This window comes from Monodon monoceros, unplaced genomic scaffold (genome assembly GCF_005190385.1).
Source record: "Monodon monoceros isolate NGI ecotype Baffin Bay Population unplaced genomic scaffold, NGI_Narwhal_1 Super_Scaffold_9, whole genome shotgun sequence".
Lineage (NCBI taxonomy): Eukaryota > Metazoa > Chordata > Mammalia > Artiodactyla > Monodontidae > Monodon > Monodon monoceros.
This window is the reverse complement of record NW_021703786.1, coordinates 30671742-30681171: the sequence shown is the minus strand read 5'-3', so window position 1 is coordinate 30681171 and position 9430 is coordinate 30671742. Positions and strand designations below refer to the sequence as shown.

Sequence of the window (9430 nt, the reverse complement as noted above, 5' to 3'; positions counted from 1 at the left end):
AGGGTCTCGGGTTCAAATTGAGGAATTTAGATTTTTTTTCTTTTTTTAAATTGTATTTATTTTTGGCTGCGTTGGGTCTTCGTTGCAGTGCGCGGGCTTCTCACTGCGGTGGCTTCTGTTATTGCGGAACGCGGGCTCTAGGGCACAGGCTCAGTAGTTGTGGCACACGGGGTTAGTTGCTCCATGGCATGTGGGATCTTCCCGGACCAGGGCTTGAACCTGTGTCCCCTGCATTAGCAGGCAGAGTCTTAACCACCGTGCCACCAGGGAAGTCCCGATAAATGACTCTTACGAAATACAAAAGATGTGGAAGATAGGGTCCCTGTCCTCAAGGGACTCAGAGCCCAGTAGGGAGCTGAGACTCATATACAAGGAAGTGCAGCATTCTTTGGTTCATTAATTCAACAAATATTTATTGAACACCGGGCAGTGGGCCAGGTCCTGGGGAATCAGCAACGAACAAAACAGAGTCCTTCTTCCGGAGAACTTCCATTTGATCAGAGGATGATAAAAGCTGAGAAGAAAAATGGATTCGTCTGGGTAACGTGACCTAAAACGTAAATAACACAAGAAAGGTCTAAATAGATTTTGGGAAGGAACTAGTTCCAGCTGGATGGTCAGTGAAGATGTACTTGATGTGCTTGAGATGGGATGGAAGAAGGGGAGGGGCTGGCCAAGGGAGCAAGGTAAGAGCTTGTCACCTGGAGGCTCCAGTGATGGCCAAGGGCCCTGCCTGTGGCCGGGACAGTAAACCATAGTATTGAGAGAATGGGCTGTGAAGCCAGCTGCCCTGGATCAGCTGCTGACTTCCACCACCCCCAGCTGTGCAACCTTGGGCAAACTACTCGGCCTCTCTGAACCTTAGCTTCACCATCTATAAACTAGGGGTGATGTTGTTAGTGCCCACCTCGTAGGGTGGTAGTGGTTAGTGGCACTGAGCCTATACCCAGGGAATGTTAGCCATAATTAACAGTTTAGCCATGATTAAACAGTTCCAGTTTGGCTGGAAGCCAGGGGGTGAGGAGCTGTGGAAGACACACCTGCCACCTTGAGTGGGAGCCAGGCCTAGAAAGGCCTTAAATGTGACAGCTAAGACATTTAGACTCCACCCCTACAGAGGCTGTCAGGGGAAGATTAATCTGACTGTGACTGAATGAGAAAAGACTGCGGGGAAGTGGACACACGTTGATGGACAGACCCATGTGAGCAGTTAGGGACCCATCCTGGAACTAGGGCAGTGGCTACTGGCATGGAGAGAAAATAGCAGGTGCAAAAGGGTTATGGGGACAGAAAATTGGCTTGGGTGGAGTGCGAGCTGGTGTGTGACAAGGGTGCTGAGCTTTCAGCCAGGAAAGTCACCGAGGGAGCAGGCTTGGGAGGATGGTTGGATGATGGATATGGTTTTGCCTTCGAGGAGCTGACTTTGTGGGGCCTGAGGAGGAATGCTTAGGTGGAGATAGCCAGGAGAGGGAATGGAGCTGGAGCTGGGGAGTGAGGTCAAAGCTGGAGATGCAGGACAGGGGACAAGTAGAGTCTTGGGAATGGAGGAGCAGTTGAAGATGAGGCAAGGCAGGGCGACGCTTGGCAAGACGATGGTGGCAGGAAACCGGAGAGGGCATCTCTCTGGTTAAACTCGAGCCTAGTGCTGGACCTGTGAGGCCCTCAGAAGACATTGGTGGCATGTGAAGGGACCTGGAAAAGCATTCGAGATACGGAGGAGGGGAAGGAGGTAAAGAGAAACAAAAGCCAGGGGACAGAGAGTGGAGAACAAGTGCAGGACCTGTCATTTAAAAAAAAAAAAAAAAGGTTGAGGGCAAAAGAAGGAACATGGGTGAACTCACAGACACAATGATGAGTGATAGAGGCCAGACTATAAAAGAATATGATTCCATTTGTATGAAGTTCAAAACCAGGCAAAACTACTGCTTTATGGTAACGAGAGGGAAGTATTTACTCGGAGGCAGTGGTGACTGATGGGGAGGGGATATAAGAGAGCCTTCAGCGGCGCTGGAACTGTTCTGTATCTCATCCAGCCATGACCTTAAGATCTGTACACCTTACTGCATGGATGTTACACCTCAGCAAACAGACCAATTAGTAACTGAAAGGAGGACATTCTCAAGGCTGGAGACTGGAGCCAGGTGGAGTACATTCCTCTTTCTTGCTGGTATTAAGGGTTTGTGCAGACTCTATACGTGGGTGAGAGAAAAAAAAGAATGTCTCCAAGTCCCTGGAAGGCAAAGGTCTCAACACAGGCACCACAGGAAGTGAACACTGCTCTTGGCTAAAGCTTCTCCTGTTATATCTTTCAGATCCGCATGAATTTTAGTAATGGATTTTAAACGTGTGTAACATTTTAAAATGTGCTTTTTCTGTATTTGTATTACCTTTTGCATAACAGTTTAAAGGAACAAAATATTAGAGTGAAGTATCTAGTTGGGTGATCCATTTCTTTCCTGTATATTATATATTTGCGTACGTATATATTTCTACTATTAAGACTGGAAGGATTTGTTCCTCCCCGTTGTACATCGTTTCATGATGGGGGTTTTGACTTTGTGTTTCAGTATTTGTGATTGATACTAGTTTGTTCTCCTTCCCTTCCTACACTACCTTTTCCTAAAATTCTTGGATTTTCTGTCAGTTCTGTAGAGGTGGACAAAATGGCCATGGTGGTAAAATTTGGAAATGACTACAAACGGCAGCCTTCACCCGCCATCCATGGTCCAGGTGTCCAGCAGCCTCAGCGCCGGCCTCCCAGGCCCCGCTGTGCTTCCGGGTGCGGGTGGCAGAAGGTGGTGTGTTCACTTCCCACCGTGGTTTCTTCCTAACGGTTGACCGTGAGCACCTGAGAGCCTACCCTCTCGCGGCCTCGGCCCCCCGTTAAGTCGTGCTTTGCAAGGCCCGGGGTCAGACCGCCTACTAGGGGGAGAGATGCCGGGGGGGGGGGGGGGGGGTGAAGCGTAGGCCCCAGTGGCCTAATGGATAAGGCACTGGCCTCCTAAGCCAGGGATTGTGGGTTCGAGTCCCACCTGGGGTAAGGGTAACTTTTTTGGCTCCTTCCGTCCGTAAAGGACTCTGGAATTCCTGCGCTGTGGTTCCACCGCATTGAAGACTCCAAACACACTGCGTTCGGGCCCGCGGGTGGAAGACCGAACAACCGGTTCCGCAAGGAGAAAGCCCAAAGCCAGTGACTACACCCCTGCGCCCCTGGAAGCCACCAACTTTGGGACAGCTCACAGGCCGAGGGTAAAGGGCCAGAGTAAGGGTGTAACGTCACCAGGACACGAAGGGGGAGTGCGGGACACCGAGCCCGAGGCTGGGACACGCCAACTACTTGGCTGCAAATGAGGCCCTGGTACGCTGCACGGCAGAAGGCGAGAAGAGACCAGGCGCGTGGGGAGCCCCTGGGTCCCTAGATCCCTAGGTTACAGCCTCGGAGGCCCGCGCAATGCGAGCACAAAAGTTACTTCGGGGTGAAACTCTCCAACCCTGACGCCACCCCAGGTGGGACTCGAACCCACAATCCCTGGCTTAGGAGGCCAGTGCCTTATCCATTAGGCCACTGGGGCTCGATAACAAGAGTGCACCACGTGGTCCATGGTAACGTGCAGCCGCACGCGCACAGGCCTCACTCGGGCCTGCCATGACGCCCGCCACACAGTGGACCCGAAGAACGAGGGCCGGCCCTGGCCAGCCTGCAGGACAACCGGAGGGCACACCCGCGGGGCTACGAGAAAAGTTAAGGTTCAAGGTGAGGCGACCGCGCAGGGCTGGGGGGTCAGGAAGGTGAGCATCACGATGCCCGAAGGACGCGCGAAGAGGGCGGTGAAACCGCAAACGAAGCGGGTTAGGATTACTGAGCCACCAAAGCCAGGAGCCCCTCGTCCAAAACTAAGCCGACCACGAAGGGACTCGAACCCTCAATCTTCTGATCCGAAGTCAGACGCCTTATCCGTTAGGCCACGCGGTCATGACGCCCACAGGCTCGCAACGCGATAGTTAAGTGCACCCCCCCTTGAAGGTGGCGTTGGCGCAAGAAACGACCGTGTGCGTTTGGCCACAAGGTGTGTCCCAGGTGTGGCGGAGGAAGAACCACAATGCGGTCCCTGCATCTGGCGTCAGCGCTGGTGCGGCCTTGGGTCACCAAATAAGTCTACGGGTGACTCCTACTTCGCGAGGAGGCCGCGTGCCCTAATGAATAAAATGCCTGACTTCGGATTAACAGTTTGAGCCCCTTCGTGGTCGAAACGTCTTAGTCCCGAAAAGAGGATAGCACTCTTGTACCGCAACCAAATCCCAGTCCTTGCCCTTGTTTTCGACACGTAGAGCCCTTCGGACCCTCTCACAGCAGCTACTTCCGTCACCTGGACCTGGTAGTTAGGGCTCGTGTCCAAACGGGCTTTGCACCTGGAAACTTCCGGGCTGACGTCATTACGCAGCCATGCGACCTCATAGTTCAAGAGGCATGTGATCCGGCGCCGCTTGCGAGAAGCCCCAGTGGCCTAATGGATAAGGCACTGGCCTCCTAAGCCAGGGATTGTGGGTTCGAGTCCCATCTGGGGTGAGGTGGCTAAAAACCACTGCGTGTCGCTTTTGCATCTCTACCTTTTTAAGGTAAAAAACTCATGTGGCACATTTTCTCTTTTTAAGACCATTTGTGTGTGTGCGGGTGTGTGTGTATGTCTCTGTTGCAATTAATTTGCCCTTTCTTTTTGATCGAACCTGACTATACTTTTAAAGGTAAACCGTTATGACGGAAAATGGTTCCCCACTTCTTGTTGCCTCTTTGGGTTGGCATCTAAACAGACAACGTGGTGAAAGGGCTCTGCAAGCTACAAATCTCTGTGCAAAAGAAGTGAGCGTGTTCTGTGTGAGTCCACCGCTATAAAGTTAAAATCAGGCAACACCTTAGCCCGTCCCTCCCTGCCCCCTAACCCTCCACGGGAGACGGGCAGGCGGTGTGTGGCGCCGCCCACCTCCATGCCCTCAGTCCTGGTGTGGACTCTGTCTCCCTTGAGAGGGTACCCACCACACTGCCCTGTGCTAGGGCCAGGAGGGGTGCAACGAAGCTCGTGTGTACAGCACGCGCATTGGACAGTGGGGATAACTGCCAATCTCTTGAGTATACCCAAGTCCCGCGGGGAAAAGATGGCACGCTCACATCGGGTGATCCCAGGAGTATTTAAAAAGGGATTAGTGGGTAAACAACAAGGTCCTACTGTATAGCACAGGGAACTCTATTCAATATCCTGTAATAAACCATCATGGAAAATAATATGAAAAAGAATGTGTCTATATATATATATAATATATATATCTGAATCACTTTGCTGTACAGCAGAAATTAACACATTTAAAATCAACTATACTTCAATAAAAAATAAATAAAATAAAAAGGGATTATCTACTGTATAACATAGGGAACAATACTCAACATCCTGTGATTAAACCATAATGGAAAATAATATTAAAAAGAATGTGTGTATATATATATAACATGTATATATAATATGCATATCTGAATCACTTTGCCGTATAGCAGAAATTAACAACATTTAAAATCGACTATATTTCAATAATAAATAAATAAATAAAAGGATTATCGGGGAGATGTACATTTATGATTTTCACACTCTTGTGTGTGTGTGTGTGTATATATATATATATATATATATATAATTATCCTTTGGTAAAATGTTTAATTTTTGTTTTAACTGTACTTTTCTGACCAGGGATGATTTTTTTTTTTTTACCTTGAATCCCTGAGGAGCTATGGGTGTGCATCCAAGTTGACTATCGCACTGTGTGCCCTTTGGGGATGCTGTATTTACTCGGGGAGAGGCTGTATTGTTCGTCAGGTTTTCATAAGTCCTTGACTCAAAAAAGTTTAAAAACCACCATTCCTTGTACTTTTGTAGAAAGAAATAACAAACTAGAAGTACAGAATCCCCCTCTCCCTTCTCCAGAGTCATCCAGAATTCTTCCTGTTCTCTCTGCTCTAAGCCAGCCTCCAAGTTTTAGGGATGATACTTTCCAGCTCTCTCTGGCTCCCAAGCCCCGCCGCGTGGCTGCAGCATCACAGGCCTAGCCTGCAAAGCTGGGGCTACTGCTAAAACCATCCTCCAGGCCCTGCGTCCACGGAGCCAACATTCAAGTGAGAGAAAAGACAGTAAACTAATACCAGGAGGATTTCAAAATAAAGAGGGTGATGGGAAACTATTAGTTGAGTAGTCAGAGAAGGCCTCTGGTTACAGAACGGCAAAGGTACCATTGGTAATCTTGTCACCTTCAGAGGACTTCTTTAATATCTTGGGTGACACACTACCTACTTCATGGGGTTATCGTGAGGAGTATTTATGCTCAGTGATTAGAACAGTCCCTGGAACGTAGTGTGTGCTCTGTAAGTCATGGTCATCACCATTTACTATGATACTAGCTTGCTCCATTATTCAAGGTTTTTGTGTGATACTCTCCTACCAGACGTGAAGCCCTGAAGGCTCAAATTTCGTCTTACATTTCTTCTCTTTCATTCATAAGGAATTCATATTAAGATTCTTCTAAATGCCAAGCACAGTGCTAAGCCCTGGGAAATATAAATATGACTAAGGTATAGTACTGGCACTCAACAGAGAATCTTCTAGAATCCTCTAGATTTTCCTAACCTTCTAGGATGACGAACCGGAATCGCAAATGTCTGAAGGTAAGGGGCGCGTGAGAGGGGCAGTTAGCAATCTGCTATGGCTGTAATGGAGGAAGGAGAGCAATGTACGAAGAGAGAACCCTGGAGTAAGGAAATTTACATTTGATCTTGCGGGCAGAGGGTTTTAAGCAAAGGAGCAAAATAACTATACTTGCATTTTGAAAAGATCCCCTTGGCAGCATGGTAAAGAATGAATTAGAGGGCTTCCCTGGTGGCGCAGTGGTTGGGAGTCCGCCTGCCGATGCAGGGGACACGGGTTCGTGACCCGATCCGGGAGGATCCCACATGCCGCGGAGCGGCTGGGCCCGTGAGCCATGGCCACTGAGCCTGCGCGTCCGGAGCCTGGAGGCCACAACAGTGAGAGGCCCACGTACCGCAATAGAAAAAAAAAAAAAAAAAAAGAATGAATGAATTAGAGGGACTTTCCTGGTGACGCAGTGGCTAAGAATCTGCCTGCCAATGCGAGTGAGACACGGGTTTGATCCCTGGTCCAGGAAGATCCCACATTCCCTGGAGCAACTAAGCCCGTGCACCACAACTACTGAGTCTGCACGCTAGAGCCCGTGAGCCACAACTACCGAGCCCATGTGATGCAACTACTGAAGCCTGCGCGCCCCATGCTCTGCAACAAGAGAAGCCACTGCAATGAGAAGCCCGCGCACCGCAAGGAAGAGTAGTCCCTGCTCGCCACTAGAGAAAGCCCGCGTGCCGCAATGAAGACCCAACGCAGCCAAAAATAAATAAATAATTAAAAAAGAAAAAGAATGAATTGAGACAACGTTGTAAATCAACTACACTCCAATAAATATTAAAAAAAAAAAAAAAAGAATGAATTAGAGGCAGGTGAGGGTGCAGGCAGAGAGACCCCTTAGGGAAAGCTGTATGGTTCAGGGAAGAAATAAGCAAACCATGAATGGAGGCGATAGCAGGGACACCAAGAGGAGGGAAGTAAAACAGATGTTCAGGAAATGGAACCTGTGGATCTGGTTCCTAACTGCTGTGGGATGAGGGAGACAAGGAGCCCAAGATGGTGCCCAGGATTTTGGGGGACAGTGGTGCCACCCCCCAAGACAGATGGGGAAGGGATGAGTTCAGGGCTGATTATCTCAAGTTGAAGGTGCCTGCAGGATCCCCAAGTGCCTGATCCCCACTCCCCGCCCCGCCCCACCCAAATCTATCCATTGTTTTCATTGTAGTTTCTGGTTTCTGCTTTGGTGTTTGAAAAATTCTCTCACCTGAAGCTTATATAAATATTCACCTACAATTTTTCCTGTTGTTTCTTGTGGGTTTTTTTTTTTTTAACATTTACATCTGTAACTGGAATTTATTTTTAAGTGTCAAGTAAGGATCTGTTCCTGTTTTACAAATATTTAAACACTTAGAATAACGCAGGTGGGGTGGGGGGGGTGTTAGGGGCGCCGAGCTTCAGCTTCAACCAACCCGGATCAAGTAGTCCTGTCGTGTTTACAGTTCAAAAAATCTGCATGACAGTGAGCTGCAATTCAAACACTGGTTGTGCACAGGGGTAAACTGTACTTAATCCTAATACCTAATACAGTATGGACTTTTCCTGAACATTCTGTTCTTTTCCATTGATCTAATTATTCTTTAGCTTTTTTTTTTTTTAAAGTCTTTATTGAATTTGTTACAATACTGCTTCTGTTTTATGTTTTAGTTTTTTGGCCCCAAGGCATGTGGGATCTTAGCTCCCCGACCAGGGATTGAACCCACACCCCCTGCATTGGAAGGTGAAGTCTTAACCACTGGACCACCAGGGAAGTCCCTATTCTTTAGCTTTTTATGATACTTAATATGAGAGTATTAACTTATAACCCAATTTATTAATTTTTTCAATATTTTCTATTTTTCTTATCTATATCTTCTGATTTTTTTCTGTAATCAAAATGTATTGTGTAATGAAATGTTTTTCTATGACACAATTTAATGCCATTAGTTTGCTTTGTTTTAATATGAAATGTTCATATTATTTTTTCTTCCAAACATTCTGTAATTACATATTTAATTTCTCATTGATCCAAGATTTAGGAGAGTTTCAGTTTCCAAGTGGCTGCATTTCTGTATTGTTTTGTGTTATTGTAGTTTATACTGTGGGTATTAATTGTTGGTTGTCTAATGTTATTGGTTTCCAGTTATTCTGTTCGTATGACATAGAATTTAGTATATAAACTATTAAATGAGTCTTTATTATAGTTTGCTCTAGTCTCACTTGTCTTGCAAATGTCAAAAATAGAAAGGTATGTTAAAATCTTTAAAAGTTATGTTTCTAGAAATTTCTTTTCAACTTTTTTGCTCTATATGGTTTTAATGTTATTTTTTTCAGTACATCAAGGTTCCAATCATTATTTTTTTCATGTGAATGGTTTCCTTTATTAGTTAAGAGCTGCGTTTGGCCCATGTCATGTTTTTGTCTCGATTTCTACTTTGCTAGAGAGTAATATTATAAATCTACATTTTTGCCCATGCTTTAAAAATTCTTATGAAAAATTTCAAACATACCCAGAAACTGAGAATAGTAAATGAACCAACCTAGATCCATCAGTTATCAAGATTTTGTTGCATTCACTCTATTAATCCCTTTTATCCTTTTCTTTTTCTTAAGTATTTTTTTTTAAATAATTTATTTATTTATGGCCGCATTGGGTCTTCGTTGCTGCGCGCGGGCTTTCTCTAGTTGCAGTGAGCGGGGGGGGGGGGGGGGGGGGGGGG

At 46.8% G+C, this 9430-nt stretch overlaps 4 non-coding genes across 4 annotated transcripts; 2 read left to right on the top strand and 2 right to left on the bottom strand.

Moving 5' to 3' along the window:
- Positions 1-2967: 2967 nt before the first annotated feature.
- TRNAR-CCU lies at positions 2968-3040 on the top strand. Its single transcript has one exon. It is a non-coding gene; the product is annotated as a tRNA-Arg (tRNA).
- A 459-nt stretch (positions 3041-3499) lies between these two features.
- TRNAR-CCU lies at positions 3500-3572 on the bottom strand. The gene has a single exon. It is a non-coding gene; the product is annotated as a tRNA-Arg (tRNA).
- A 328-nt stretch (positions 3573-3900) lies between these two features.
- On the bottom strand, positions 3901-3973 carry TRNAR-UCG. The gene has a single exon. It is a non-coding gene; the product is annotated as a tRNA-Arg (tRNA).
- A 521-nt stretch (positions 3974-4494) lies between these two features.
- Positions 4495-4567, top strand: TRNAR-CCU. The gene has a single exon. It is a non-coding gene; the product is annotated as a tRNA-Arg (tRNA).
- Positions 4568-9430: the final 4863 nt, after the last annotated feature.